The 10000-nt window shown below is 52.2% G+C and overlaps 33 non-coding genes and 11 pseudogenes across 33 annotated transcripts in view; all 44 read left to right on the forward strand.

Annotated features, from left to right (window-relative positions):
- The first annotated feature begins 76 nt into the window (after nt 1-76).
- LOC131115888 (5S ribosomal RNA) lies at nt 77-195 on the forward strand. Its single transcript, XR_009123156.1, has one exon. It is a non-coding gene; the product is annotated as a 5S ribosomal RNA (ribosomal RNA).
- A 111-nt stretch (nt 196-306) lies between these two features.
- LOC131118484 (5S ribosomal RNA) lies at nt 307-425 on the forward strand. The gene has a single exon (XR_009125664.1). It is a non-coding gene; the product is annotated as a 5S ribosomal RNA (ribosomal RNA).
- Nucleotides 426-537: 112 nt separating this feature from the next.
- On the forward strand, nt 538-656 carry LOC131117808 (5S ribosomal RNA). Its single transcript, XR_009125014.1, has one exon. It is a non-coding gene; the product is annotated as a 5S ribosomal RNA (ribosomal RNA).
- Nucleotides 657-768: 112 nt separating this feature from the next.
- Nucleotides 769-887, forward strand: LOC131116150 (5S ribosomal RNA). Its single transcript, XR_009123410.1, has one exon. It is a non-coding gene; the product is annotated as a 5S ribosomal RNA (ribosomal RNA).
- A 111-nt stretch (nt 888-998) lies between these two features.
- LOC131114013 (5S ribosomal RNA) lies at nt 999-1107 on the forward strand (annotated as a pseudogene).
- A 112-nt stretch (nt 1108-1219) lies between these two features.
- Nucleotides 1220-1337, forward strand: LOC131119181 (5S ribosomal RNA). Its single transcript, XR_009126308.1, has one exon. It is a non-coding gene; the product is annotated as a 5S ribosomal RNA (ribosomal RNA).
- Nucleotides 1338-1449: 112 nt separating this feature from the next.
- LOC131112847 (5S ribosomal RNA) lies at nt 1450-1558 on the forward strand (annotated as a pseudogene).
- A 111-nt stretch (nt 1559-1669) lies between these two features.
- LOC131113885 (5S ribosomal RNA) lies at nt 1670-1788 on the forward strand. The gene has a single exon (XR_009121544.1). It is a non-coding gene; the product is annotated as a 5S ribosomal RNA (ribosomal RNA).
- Nucleotides 1789-1900: 112 nt separating this feature from the next.
- On the forward strand, nt 1901-2019 carry LOC131117205 (5S ribosomal RNA). The gene has a single exon (XR_009124430.1). It is a non-coding gene; the product is annotated as a 5S ribosomal RNA (ribosomal RNA).
- A 112-nt stretch (nt 2020-2131) lies between these two features.
- On the forward strand, nt 2132-2250 carry LOC131115530 (5S ribosomal RNA). The gene has a single exon (XR_009122809.1). It is a non-coding gene; the product is annotated as a 5S ribosomal RNA (ribosomal RNA).
- A 111-nt stretch (nt 2251-2361) lies between these two features.
- On the forward strand, nt 2362-2470 carry LOC131112320 (5S ribosomal RNA; annotated as a pseudogene).
- Nucleotides 2471-2582: 112 nt separating this feature from the next.
- LOC131119182 (5S ribosomal RNA) lies at nt 2583-2700 on the forward strand. Its single transcript, XR_009126309.1, has one exon. It is a non-coding gene; the product is annotated as a 5S ribosomal RNA (ribosomal RNA).
- Nucleotides 2701-2812: 112 nt separating this feature from the next.
- LOC131115225 (5S ribosomal RNA) lies at nt 2813-2931 on the forward strand. Its single transcript, XR_009122510.1, has one exon. It is a non-coding gene; the product is annotated as a 5S ribosomal RNA (ribosomal RNA).
- A 112-nt stretch (nt 2932-3043) lies between these two features.
- Nucleotides 3044-3162, forward strand: LOC131118971 (5S ribosomal RNA). The gene has a single exon (XR_009126110.1). It is a non-coding gene; the product is annotated as a 5S ribosomal RNA (ribosomal RNA).
- Nucleotides 3163-3274: 112 nt separating this feature from the next.
- Nucleotides 3275-3383, forward strand: LOC131113860 (5S ribosomal RNA; annotated as a pseudogene).
- Nucleotides 3384-3495: 112 nt separating this feature from the next.
- LOC131114925 (5S ribosomal RNA) lies at nt 3496-3614 on the forward strand. The gene has a single exon (XR_009122221.1). It is a non-coding gene; the product is annotated as a 5S ribosomal RNA (ribosomal RNA).
- A 111-nt stretch (nt 3615-3725) lies between these two features.
- Nucleotides 3726-3844, forward strand: LOC131114926 (5S ribosomal RNA). The gene has a single exon (XR_009122222.1). It is a non-coding gene; the product is annotated as a 5S ribosomal RNA (ribosomal RNA).
- Nucleotides 3845-3955: 111 nt separating this feature from the next.
- On the forward strand, nt 3956-4074 carry LOC131118486 (5S ribosomal RNA). The gene has a single exon (XR_009125666.1). It is a non-coding gene; the product is annotated as a 5S ribosomal RNA (ribosomal RNA).
- Nucleotides 4075-4186: 112 nt separating this feature from the next.
- Nucleotides 4187-4305, forward strand: LOC131117819 (5S ribosomal RNA). Its single transcript, XR_009125025.1, has one exon. It is a non-coding gene; the product is annotated as a 5S ribosomal RNA (ribosomal RNA).
- A 112-nt stretch (nt 4306-4417) lies between these two features.
- Nucleotides 4418-4536, forward strand: LOC131114927 (5S ribosomal RNA). Its single transcript, XR_009122223.1, has one exon. It is a non-coding gene; the product is annotated as a 5S ribosomal RNA (ribosomal RNA).
- A 111-nt stretch (nt 4537-4647) lies between these two features.
- Nucleotides 4648-4756, forward strand: LOC131112322 (5S ribosomal RNA; annotated as a pseudogene).
- A 112-nt stretch (nt 4757-4868) lies between these two features.
- Nucleotides 4869-4986, forward strand: LOC131119183 (5S ribosomal RNA). The gene has a single exon (XR_009126310.1). It is a non-coding gene; the product is annotated as a 5S ribosomal RNA (ribosomal RNA).
- Nucleotides 4987-5098: 112 nt separating this feature from the next.
- Nucleotides 5099-5217, forward strand: LOC131115237 (5S ribosomal RNA). The gene has a single exon (XR_009122521.1). It is a non-coding gene; the product is annotated as a 5S ribosomal RNA (ribosomal RNA).
- A 112-nt stretch (nt 5218-5329) lies between these two features.
- LOC131118972 (5S ribosomal RNA) lies at nt 5330-5448 on the forward strand. The gene has a single exon (XR_009126111.1). It is a non-coding gene; the product is annotated as a 5S ribosomal RNA (ribosomal RNA).
- A 112-nt stretch (nt 5449-5560) lies between these two features.
- On the forward strand, nt 5561-5669 carry LOC131113861 (5S ribosomal RNA; annotated as a pseudogene).
- Nucleotides 5670-5781: 112 nt separating this feature from the next.
- LOC131114928 (5S ribosomal RNA) lies at nt 5782-5900 on the forward strand. Its single transcript, XR_009122224.1, has one exon. It is a non-coding gene; the product is annotated as a 5S ribosomal RNA (ribosomal RNA).
- Nucleotides 5901-6011: 111 nt separating this feature from the next.
- Nucleotides 6012-6130, forward strand: LOC131114929 (5S ribosomal RNA). The gene has a single exon (XR_009122225.1). It is a non-coding gene; the product is annotated as a 5S ribosomal RNA (ribosomal RNA).
- A 111-nt stretch (nt 6131-6241) lies between these two features.
- On the forward strand, nt 6242-6360 carry LOC131115570 (5S ribosomal RNA). The gene has a single exon (XR_009122848.1). It is a non-coding gene; the product is annotated as a 5S ribosomal RNA (ribosomal RNA).
- Nucleotides 6361-6472: 112 nt separating this feature from the next.
- On the forward strand, nt 6473-6591 carry LOC131116029 (5S ribosomal RNA). Its single transcript, XR_009123293.1, has one exon. It is a non-coding gene; the product is annotated as a 5S ribosomal RNA (ribosomal RNA).
- Nucleotides 6592-6703: 112 nt separating this feature from the next.
- Nucleotides 6704-6822, forward strand: LOC131117830 (5S ribosomal RNA). The gene has a single exon (XR_009125036.1). It is a non-coding gene; the product is annotated as a 5S ribosomal RNA (ribosomal RNA).
- Nucleotides 6823-6934: 112 nt separating this feature from the next.
- LOC131112633 (5S ribosomal RNA) lies at nt 6935-7043 on the forward strand (annotated as a pseudogene).
- Nucleotides 7044-7154: 111 nt separating this feature from the next.
- On the forward strand, nt 7155-7263 carry LOC131114238 (5S ribosomal RNA; annotated as a pseudogene).
- A 112-nt stretch (nt 7264-7375) lies between these two features.
- LOC131119184 (5S ribosomal RNA) lies at nt 7376-7493 on the forward strand. The gene has a single exon (XR_009126311.1). It is a non-coding gene; the product is annotated as a 5S ribosomal RNA (ribosomal RNA).
- A 112-nt stretch (nt 7494-7605) lies between these two features.
- LOC131118286 (5S ribosomal RNA) lies at nt 7606-7724 on the forward strand. The gene has a single exon (XR_009125451.1). It is a non-coding gene; the product is annotated as a 5S ribosomal RNA (ribosomal RNA).
- A 112-nt stretch (nt 7725-7836) lies between these two features.
- On the forward strand, nt 7837-7945 carry LOC131112323 (5S ribosomal RNA; annotated as a pseudogene).
- A 112-nt stretch (nt 7946-8057) lies between these two features.
- LOC131112159 (5S ribosomal RNA) lies at nt 8058-8175 on the forward strand (annotated as a pseudogene).
- A 112-nt stretch (nt 8176-8287) lies between these two features.
- On the forward strand, nt 8288-8406 carry LOC131118602 (5S ribosomal RNA). Its single transcript, XR_009125763.1, has one exon. It is a non-coding gene; the product is annotated as a 5S ribosomal RNA (ribosomal RNA).
- Nucleotides 8407-8518: 112 nt separating this feature from the next.
- On the forward strand, nt 8519-8637 carry LOC131118973 (5S ribosomal RNA). The gene has a single exon (XR_009126112.1). It is a non-coding gene; the product is annotated as a 5S ribosomal RNA (ribosomal RNA).
- A 112-nt stretch (nt 8638-8749) lies between these two features.
- On the forward strand, nt 8750-8858 carry LOC131112917 (5S ribosomal RNA; annotated as a pseudogene).
- A 112-nt stretch (nt 8859-8970) lies between these two features.
- On the forward strand, nt 8971-9089 carry LOC131114930 (5S ribosomal RNA). Its single transcript, XR_009122226.1, has one exon. It is a non-coding gene; the product is annotated as a 5S ribosomal RNA (ribosomal RNA).
- A 111-nt stretch (nt 9090-9200) lies between these two features.
- Nucleotides 9201-9319, forward strand: LOC131115571 (5S ribosomal RNA). Its single transcript, XR_009122849.1, has one exon. It is a non-coding gene; the product is annotated as a 5S ribosomal RNA (ribosomal RNA).
- Nucleotides 9320-9430: 111 nt separating this feature from the next.
- Nucleotides 9431-9549, forward strand: LOC131115850 (5S ribosomal RNA). Its single transcript, XR_009123119.1, has one exon. It is a non-coding gene; the product is annotated as a 5S ribosomal RNA (ribosomal RNA).
- A 112-nt stretch (nt 9550-9661) lies between these two features.
- Nucleotides 9662-9780, forward strand: LOC131118487 (5S ribosomal RNA). Its single transcript, XR_009125667.1, has one exon. It is a non-coding gene; the product is annotated as a 5S ribosomal RNA (ribosomal RNA).
- Nucleotides 9781-9892: 112 nt separating this feature from the next.
- LOC131117842 (5S ribosomal RNA) overlaps nt 9893-10000 on the forward strand; it is a 119-nt gene continuing 11 nt past the window's right edge. The window contains exon 1 of the ribosomal RNA XR_009125047.1: nt 9893-10000. This exon is cut by the window's right edge and continues 11 nt beyond it. This is a non-coding gene — a ribosomal RNA (5S ribosomal RNA).

The raw sequence follows: 10000 nt of genomic DNA on the forward strand, positions 1-10000 counted from the left end.
CGCTGTTTGACACTTTTTGCTGGATCTAGTTTGGCCTGCGTCGCCTTCAAATAAGATCTTTTCAGTTGTCCTGGCAACTTACGGCCATACTACCCTGAAAACGCCCGATCTCGTCCGATCTCGGAAGCTAAGCAGGGGCGGGCCTGGTTAGTACTTGGATGGGAGACCGCCTGGGAATACCAGGTGCTGTAAGCTTTTTGTGGTTTCTGCTCTAGCCTGACAGCAGAGGGCGCTGTTTGACACTTTTTGCTGGATCTAGTTTGGCCTGCGTCGCCTTCAAATAGGATCTTTTCAGTTGTCCTGGCAGCTTACGGCCATACTACCCTGAAAACGCCCGATGTCGTCCGATCTCGGAAGCTAAGCAGGAGCGGGCCTGGTTAGTACTTGGATGGGAGACCGCCTGGGAATACCAGGTGCCGTAAGCTTTTTATGGTTTCTGCTCTTGCCTGACAGCAGAGGGCGCTGTTTGACACTTTTTGCTATAGTCTAGTTTGGCCTGCGTCGCCTTCAAATAGGATCTTTTCAGTTGATGTGGCAGCTTACGGCCATACTACCCTGAAAACGCCCGATCTCGTCCGATCTCGGAAGCTAAGCAGGGGCGGGCCTGGTTAGTACTTGGATGGGAGACCGCCTGGGAATACCAGGTGCCGTAAGCTTTTCATGGTTTCTGCTCTTGCCTGACAGCAGAGGGCGCTGTTTGACATGTTTTGCTGGAGTCTAGTTTGGCCTGCGTCACCTTCAAATAGGATCTTTTCAGTTGACCTGGCAGCTTACGGCCATACTACCCTGAAAACGCCCGATCTCGTCCGATCTCGGAAGCTAAGCAGGGGCGGGCCTGATTAGTACTTGGATGGGAGACCGACTGGGAATACCAGGTGCTGTAAGCTTTTTATGGTTTCTGCTCTAGCCTGACAGCAGAGGGCGCTGTTTGACACTTTTTGCTTGATCTAGTTTGGCCTGCGTCGCCTTCAAATAAGATCTTTTCAGTTGTCCTGGCAGCTTTCGGCCATACTACCCTGAAAACGCCCAATCTTGGAAGCTAAGCAGGGGCGGGCCTGGTTTGTACTTGGATGGGAGACCGCCTGTGAATACCAGGTGCTGCAAGCTTTTTATGGTTTCTGCTCTTGCCTGACAGCAGAGGGCGCTGTTTGACACTTTTTGCTGTAGTCTAGTTTGGCCTGTGTCACCTTCAAATAGGATCTTTTCAGTTGACCTGGCAGCTTAGGCCATACTACCCTGAAAACGCCCGATCTCGTACGATCTCGGAAGCTAAGCAGGGCCGGGCCTGGTTAGTACTTGGATGGGAGACCGCCTGTGAATACCAGGTGCTGTAAGCTTTTTATGGTTTCTGCTCTTGCCTGACAGCAGAGGGCGCTGTTTGACACTTTTTGCTGTAGTCTAGTTTGGCCTGCGTCGCCTTCAAATAGGATCTTTACAGTTGCCCTGGCAGCTTACGGCCACACTACCCTGAAAACGCCTGATCTCGGAAGCTAAGCAGGGGAGGGCCTGGTTAGTACTTGGATGGGAGACCGCCTGGGAATACCAGGTGCTGTAAGCTTTTTATGGTTTCTGCTCTAGCCTGACAGCAGAGGGCGCTGTTTGACACTTTTTGCTGGATCTAAATTGGCCTGCGTCGCCTTCAAATAAGATCTTTTCAGTTGTCCTGGCAGCTTACGGCCATACCACCCTGAAAACGCCTGATCTCGTCCGATCTCGGAAGCTAAGCAGGGGCGGGCCTGGTTAGTACTTGGATGGGAGACCGCCTGGGAATACCAGGTGCTGTAAGCTTTTCATGGTTTCTGCTCTTGCCTGACAGCAGAGGGCGCTGTTTGACACTTTTTGCTGGAGTCTAGTTTGGCCTGCGTCTTCTTCAAATAGGATCTTTTCAGTTGCCCTGGCAGCTTACGGCCATACTACCCTGAAAACGCCCGATCTCGTCCGATCTCGGAAGCTAAGCAGGGGCGGGACTGGTTAGTACTTGGATGGGAGACCGCCTGGGAATACCAGGTGCTGTAAGCTTTTCATGGTTTCTGCTCTTGCCTGACAGCAGAGGGCGCTGTTTGACATGTTTTGCTGGAGTCTAGTTTGGCCTGCGTCACCTTCAAATAGGATCTTTTCAGTTGACCTGGCAGCTTACGGCTATACTACCCTGAAAACGCCCGATCTCGTCCGATCTCGGAAGCTAAGCAGGGGCGGGCCTGGTTAGTACTTGGATGGGAGACCGCCTGGGAATACCAGGTGCTGTAAGCTTTTTATGGTTTCTGCTCTAGCCTGACAGCAGAGGGCGCTGTTTGACACTTTTTGCTTGATCTAGTTTGGCCTGCGTCGCCTTCAAATAAGATCTTTTCAGTTGTCCTGGCAGCTTACGGCCATACTACCCTGAAAACGCCCGATCTCGGAAGCTAAGCAGGGGCGGGCCTGGTTAGTACTTGGATGGGAGACCGCCTGTGAATACCAGGTGCTGTAAGCTTTTTATGGTTTCTGCTCTTGCCTGACAGCAGAGGGCGCTGTTTGACACTTTTTGCTGTAGTCTAGTTTGGCCTGTGTCACCTTCAAATAGGATCTTTTCAGTTGACCTGGCAGCTTAGGCCATACTACCCTGAAAACGCCCGATCTCGTACGATCTCGGAAGCTAAGCAGGGCCGGGCCTGGTTAGTACTTGGATGGGAGACCGCCTGTGAATACCAGGTGCTGTAAGCTTTTTATGGTTTCTGCTCTTGCCTGACAGCAGAGGGCGCTGTTTGACACTTTTTGCTGTAGTCTAGTTTGGCCTGCGTCACCTTCAAATAGGATCTTTTCAGTTGACCTGGCAGCTTACGGCCATACTACCCTGAAAACGCCCGATCTCGTCCGATCTCGGAAGCTAAGCAGGGGCAGGCCTGGTTAGTACTTGGATGGGAGACCGCCTGGGAATACCAGGTGCTGTAAGCTTTTCATGGTTTCTGCTCTTGCCTGACAGCAGAGGGCGCTGTTTGACATGTTTTGCTGGAGTCTAGTTTGTCCTGCGTCGCCTTCAAATAGGATCTTTTCAGTCGCCTTGGCAGCTTTTGGCCATACTACCCTGAAAACGCCCGATCTCGTCCGATCTCGGAAGCTAAGCAGGGGCGGTCCTGGTTAGTACTTGGATGGGAGACCGCCTGGGATTACCAGGTGCTGTAAGCTTTTTATGGTTTCTGCTCTTGCCTGACAGCAGAGGGCGCTGTTTGACACTTTTTGCTGGAGTCTAGTTTGGCCTGCGTCTTCTTCAAATAGGATCTTTTCAGTTGTCCTGGCAGGTTACGGCCATACTATCCTGAAAACGCCCGATCTCGGAAGCTAAGCAGGGGCGGGCCTGGTTAGTACTTGGATGGGAGACCGCCTGTGAATACCAGGTGCTGTAAGCTTTTTATGGTTTCTGCTCTTGCCTGACAGCAGAGGGCGCTGTTTGACACTTTTTGCTGTAGTCTAGTTTGGCCTGCGTCACCTTCAAATAGGATCTTTTCAGTTGACCTGGCAGCTTACGGCCATACTACCCTGAAAACGCCCGATCTCGTCCGATCTCGGAAGCTAAGCAGGGGCGGGCCTGGTTAGTACTTGGATGGGAGACCGCCTGGGAATACCAGGTGCTGTAAGCTTTTTATGGTTTCTGCTCTAGCCTGACAGCAGAGGGCGCTGTTTGACACTTTTTGCTGGATCTAGTTTGGCCTGCGTCGCCTTCAAATAAGATCTTTTCAGTTGTCCTGGCAGCTTACGGCCATACTACCCTGAAAACGCCCGATCTCGTCCGATCTCGGAAGCTAAGCAGGGGCGGGCCTGGTTAGTACTTGGATGGGAGACCGCCTGGGAATACCAGGTGCTGTAAGCTTTTTGTGGTTTCTGCTCTAGCCTGACAGCAGAGGGCGCTGTTTGACACTTTTTGCTGGATCTAGTTTGGCCTGCGTCGCCTTCAAATAGGATCTTTTCAGTTGTCCTGGCAGCTTACGGCCATACTACCCTGAAAACGCCCGATGTCGTCCGATCTCGGAAGCTAAGCAGGAGCGGGCCTGGTTAGTACTTGGATGGGAGACCGCCTGGGAATACCAGGTGCCGTAAGCTTTTTATGGTTTCTGCTCTTGCCTGACAGCAGAGGGCGCTGTTTGACACTTTTTGCTATAGTCTAGTTTGGCCTGCGTCGCCTTCAAATAGGATCTTTTCAGTTGATGTGGCAGCTTACGGCCATACTACCCTGAAAACGCCCGATCTCGTCCGATCTCGGAAGCTAAGCAGGGGCGGGCCTGGTTAGTACTTGGATGGGAGACCGCCTGGGAATACCAGGTGCCGTAAGCTTTTCATGGTTTCTGCTCTTGCCTGACAGCAGAGGGCGCTGTTTGACATGTTTTGCTGGAGTCTAGTTTGGCCTGCGTCACCTTCAAATAGGATCTTTTCAGTTGACCTGGCAGCTTACGGCCATACTACCCTGAAAACGCCCGATCTCGTCCGATCTCGGAAGCTAAGCAGGGGCGGGCCTGGTTAGTACTTGGATGGGAGACCGCCTGGGAATACCAGGTGCTGTAAGCTTTTTATGGTTTCTGCTCTAGCCTGACAGCAGAGGGCGCTGTTTGACACTTTTTGCTTGATCTAGTTTGGCCTGCGTCGCCTTCAAATAAGATCTTTTCAGTTGTCCTGGCAGCTTACGGCCATACTACCCTGAAAACGCCCGATCTCGGAAGCTAAGCAGGGGCGGGCCTGGTTAGTACTTGGATGGGAGACCGCCTGTGAATACCAGGTGCTGTAAGCTTTTTATGGTTTCTGCTCTTGCCTGACAGCAGAGGGCGCTGTTTGACACTTTTTGCTGTAGTCTAGTTTGGCCTGTGTCACCTTCAAATAGGATCTTTTCAGTTGACCTGGCAGCTTAGGCCATACTACCCTGAAAACGCCCGATCTCGTACGATCTCGGAAGCTAAGCAGGGCCGGGCCTGGTTAGTACTTGGATGGGAGACCGCCTGTGAATACCAGGTGCTGTAAGCTTTTTATGGTTTCTGCTCTTGCCTGACAGCAGAGGGCGCTGTTTGACACTTTTTGCTGTAGTCTAGTTTGGCCTGCGTCACCTTCAAATAGGATCTTTTCAGTTGACCTGGCAGCTTACGGCCATACTACCCTGAAAACGCCCGATCTCGTCCGATCTCGGAAGCTAAGCAGGGGCAGGCCTGGTTAGTACTTGGATGGGAGACCGCCTGGGAATACCAGGTGCTGTAAGCTTTTCATGGTTTCTGCTCTTGCCTGACAGCAGAGGGCGCTGTTTGACATGTTTTGCTGGAGTCTAGTTTGTCCTGCGTCGCCTTCAAATAGGATCTTTTCAGTCGCCTTGGCAGCTTTTGGCCATACTACCCTGAAAACGCCCGATCTCGTCCGATCTCGGAAGCTAAGCAGGGGCGGTCCTGGTTAGTACTTGGATGGGAGACCGCCTGGGATTACCAGGTGCTGTAAGCTTTTTATGGTTTCTGCTCTTGCCTGACAGCAGAGGGCGCTGTTTGACACTTTTTGCTGGAGTCTAGTTTGGCCTGCGTCTTCTTCAAATAGGATCTTTTCAGTTGTCCTGGCAGGTTACGGCCATACTATCCTGAAAACGCCCGATCTCGGAAGCTAAGCAGGGGCGGGCCTGGTTAGTACTTGGATGGGAGACCGCCTGTGAATACCAGGTGCTGTAAGCTTTTTATGGTTTCTGCTCTTGCCTGACAGCAGAGGGCGCTGTTTGACACTTTTTGCTGTAGTCTAGTTTGGCCTGCGTCACCTTCAAATAGGATCTTTTCAGTTGACCTGGCAGCTTACGGCCATACTACCCTGAAAACGCCCGATCTCGTCCGATCTCGGAAGCTAAGCAGGGGCGGGCCTGGTTAGTACTTGGATGGGAGACCGCCTGGGAATACCAGGTGCTGTAAGCTTTTTATGGTTTCTGCTCTAGCCTGACAGCAGAGGGCGCTGTTTGACACTTTTTGCTGGATCTAGTTTGGCCTGCGTCGCCTTCAAATAAGATCTTTTCAGTTGTCCTGGCAGCTTACGGCCATACTACCCTGAAAACGCCCGATCTCGTCCGATCTCGGAAGCTAAGCAGGGGCGGGCCTGGTTAGTACTTGGATGGGAGACCGCCTGGGAATACCAGGTGCTGTAAGCTTTTTGTGGTTTCTGCTCTAGCCTGACAGCAGAGGGCGCTGTTTGACACTTTTTGCTGGATCTAGTTTGGCCTGCGTCGCCTTCAAATAAGATCTTTTCAGTTGACCTGGCAGCTTGCGGCCATACTACCCTGAAAACGCCCGATCTCGTCCGATCTCGGAAGCTAAGCAGGGGCGGGCCTGGTTAGTACTTGGATGGGAGACCGCCTGGGAATACCAGGTGCTGTAAGCTTTTTATGGTTTCTGCTCTTGCCTGACAGCAGAGGGCGCTGTTTGACACTTTTTGCTGGAGTCTAGTTTGGCCTGCGTCGCCTTCAAATAGGATCTTTTCAGTTGTCCTGGCAGCTTACGGCCATACTACCCTAAAAACGCCCGATCTCGTCCGATCTCGGAAGCTAAGCAGGGGCGGGCCTGGTTAGTACTTGGATGGGAGACCGCCTGGGAATACCAGGTGCCGTAAGCTTTTTATGGTTTCTGCTCTTGCCTGACAGCAGAGGGCGCTGTTTGACACTTTTTGCTGGAGTCTCGTTTGGCCTGCGTCGCCTTCAAATAGGATCTTTTCAGTTGATGTGGCAGCTTACGGCCATACTACCCTGAAAACGCCCGATCTCGTCCGATCTCGGAAGCTAAGCAGGGGCGGGCCTGGTTAGTACTTGGATGGGAGACCGCCTGGGAATACCAGGTGCCGTAAGCTTTTCATGGTTTCTGCTCTTGCCTGACAGCAGAGGGCGCTGTTTGACATGTTTTGCTGGAGTCTAGTTTGGCCTGCGTCACCTTCAAATAGGATCTTTTCAGTTGACCTGGCAGATTACGGCCATACTACCCTGAAAACGCCCGATCTCGGAAGCTAAGCAGGGGCGGGCCTGGTTAGTACTTGGATGGGAGACCGCCTGGGAATACCAGGTGCTGTAAGCTTTTTATGGTTTCTGCTCTAGCCTGACAGCAGAGGGCGCTGTTTGACACTTTTTGCTTGATCTAGTTTGGCCTGCGTCGCCTTCAAATAAGATCTTTTCAGTTGTCCTGGCAGCTTTCTGCCATACTACCCTGAAAACGCCCAATCTCGGAAGCTAAGCAGGGGCGGGCCTGGTTTGTACTTGGATGGGAGACCGCCTGTGAATACCAGGTGCTGTAAGCTTTTTATGGTTTCTGCTCTTGCCTGACAGCAGAGGGCGCTGTTTGACACTTTTTGCTGTAGTCTAGTTTGGCCTGTGTCACCTTCAAATAGGATCTTTTCAGTTGACCTGGCAGCTTAGGCCATACTACCCTGAAAACGCCCGATCTCGTACGATCTCGGAAGCTAAGCAGGGCCGGGCCTGGTTAGTACTTGGATGGGAGACCGCCTGTGAATACCAGGTGCTGTAAGCTTTTTATGGTTTCTGCTCTTGCCTGACAGCAGAGGGCGCTGTTTGACACTTTTTGCTGTAGTCTAGTTTGGCCTGCGTCACCTTCAAATAGGATCTTTTCAGTTGACCTGGCAGCTTACGGCCATACTACCCTGAAAACGCCCGATCTCGTCCGATCTCGGAAGCTAAGCAGGGGCGGTCCTGGTTAGTACTTGGATGGGAGACCGCCTGGGATTACCAGGTGCTGTAAGCTTTTTATGGTTTCTGCTCTTGCCTGACAGCAGAGGGCGCTGTTTGACACTTTTTGCTGGAGTCTAGTTTGGCCTGCGTCTTCTTCAAATAGGATCTTTTCAGTTGTCCTGGCAGCTTACGGCCATACTACCCTGAAAACGCCCGATCTCGGAAGCTAAGCAGGGGCGGGCCTGGTTAGTACTTGGATGGGAGACCGCCTGTGAATACCAGGTGCTGTAAGCTTTTTATGGTTTCTGCTCTTGCCTGACAGCAGAGGGCGCTGTTTGACACTTTTTGCTGTAGTCTAGTTTGGCCTGTGTCACCTTCAAATAGGATCTTTTCAGTTGACCTGGCAGCTTAGGCCATACTACCCTGAAAACGCCCGATCTCGTACGATCTCGGAAGCTAAGCAGGGCCGGGCATGGTTAGTACTTGGATGGGAGACCGCCTGTGAATACCAGGTGCTGTAAGCTTTTTATGGTTTCTGCTCTTGCCTGACAGCAGAGGGCGCTGTTTGACACTTTTTGCTGTAGTCTAGTTTGGCCTGCGTCACCTTCAAATAGGATCTTTTCAGTTGACCTGGCAGCTTACGGCCATACTACCCTGAAAACGCCCGATCTCGTCCGATCTCGGAAGCTAAGCAGGGGCAGGCCTGGTTAGTACTTGGATGGGAGACCGCCTGAGAATACCAGGTGCTGTAAGCTTTTCATGGTTTCTGCTCTTGCCTGACAGCAGAGGGCGCTGTTTGACATGTTTTGCTGGAGTCTAGTTTGTCCTGCGTCGCCTTCAAATAGGATCTTTTCAGTTGCCTTGGCAGCTTTTGGCCATACTACCCTGAAAACGCCCGATCTCGTCCGATCTCGGAAGCTAAGCAGGGGCGGTCCTGGTTAGTACTTGGATGGGAGACCGCCTGGGATTACCAGGTGCTGTAAGCTTTTTATGGTTTCTGCTCTTGCCTGACAGCAGAGGGCGCTGTTTGACACTTTTTGCTGGAGTCTAGTTTGGCCTGCGTCTTCTTCAAATAGGATCTTTTCAGTTGTCCTGGCAGCTTACGGCCATACTATCCTGAAAACGCCCGATCTCGGAAGCTAAGCAGGGGCGGGCCTGGTTAGTACTTGGATGGGAGACCGCCTGTGAATACCAGGTGCTGTAAGCTTTTTATGGTTTCTGCTCTTGCCTGACAGCAGAGGGCGCTGTTTGACACTTTTTGCTGTAGTCTAGTTTGGCCTGCGTCACCTTCAAATAGGATCTTTTCAGTTGACCTGGCAGCTTACGGCCATACTACCCTGAAAACGCCCGATCTCGTCCGATCTCGGAAGCTAAGCAGGGGCGGGCCTGGTTAGTACTTGGATGGGAGACCGCCTGGGAATACCAGGTGCTGTAAGCTTTTTATGGTTTCTGCTCTAGCCTGACAGCAGAGGGCGCTGTTTGACACTTTTTGCTGGATCTAGTTTGGCCTGCGTCGCCTTCAAATAAGATCTTTTCAGTTGTCCTGGCAGCTTGCGGCCATACTACCCTGAAAACGCCCGATCTCGTCCGATCTCGGAAGCTAAGCAGGGGCGGGCCTGGTTAGTACTTGGATGGGAGACCGCCTGGGAATACCAGGTGCTGTAAGCTTTTTGTGGTTTCTGCTCTAGCCTGACAGCAGAGGGCGCTGTTTGACACTTTTTGCTGGATCTAGTTTGGCCTGCGTCGCCTTCAAATAAGATCTTTTCAGTTGACCTGGCAGCTTACGGCCATACTACCCTGAAAACGCCCGATCTCGTCCGATCTCGGAAGCTAAGCAGGGGTGGGCCTGGTTAGTACTTGGATGGGAGACCGCCTGGGAATACCAGGTGCTGTAAGCTTTTTATGGTTTCTGCTCTTGCCTGACAGCAGAGGGCGCTGTTTGACACTTTTTGCTGGAGTCTAGTTTGGCCTGCGTCGCCTTCAAATAGGATCTTTTCAGTTGTCCTGGCAGCTTACGGCCATACTACCCTGAAAACGCCCGATGTCGTCCGATCTCGGAAGCTAAGCAGGAGCGGGCCTGGTTAGTACTTGGATGGGAGACCGCCTGGGAATACCAGGTGCCGTAAGCTTTTTATGGTTTCTGCTCTTGCCTGACAGCAGAGGGCGCTGTTTGACACTTTTTGCTGGAGTCTAGTTTGGCCTGCGTCGCCTTCAAATAGGATCTTTTCAGTTGATGTGGCAGCTTACGGCCATACTACCCTGAAAACGCCCGATCTCGTCCGATCTCGGAAGCTAAGCAGGGGCGGGCCTGGTTAGTACTTGGATGGGAGACCGCCTGGGAATACCAGG

This window comes from Doryrhamphus excisus, unplaced genomic scaffold (genome assembly GCF_030265055.1).
Source record: "Doryrhamphus excisus isolate RoL2022-K1 unplaced genomic scaffold, RoL_Dexc_1.0 HiC_scaffold_25, whole genome shotgun sequence".
In the NCBI taxonomy this organism is placed as follows: Eukaryota; Metazoa; Chordata; class Actinopteri; order Syngnathiformes; family Syngnathidae; genus Doryrhamphus; species Doryrhamphus excisus.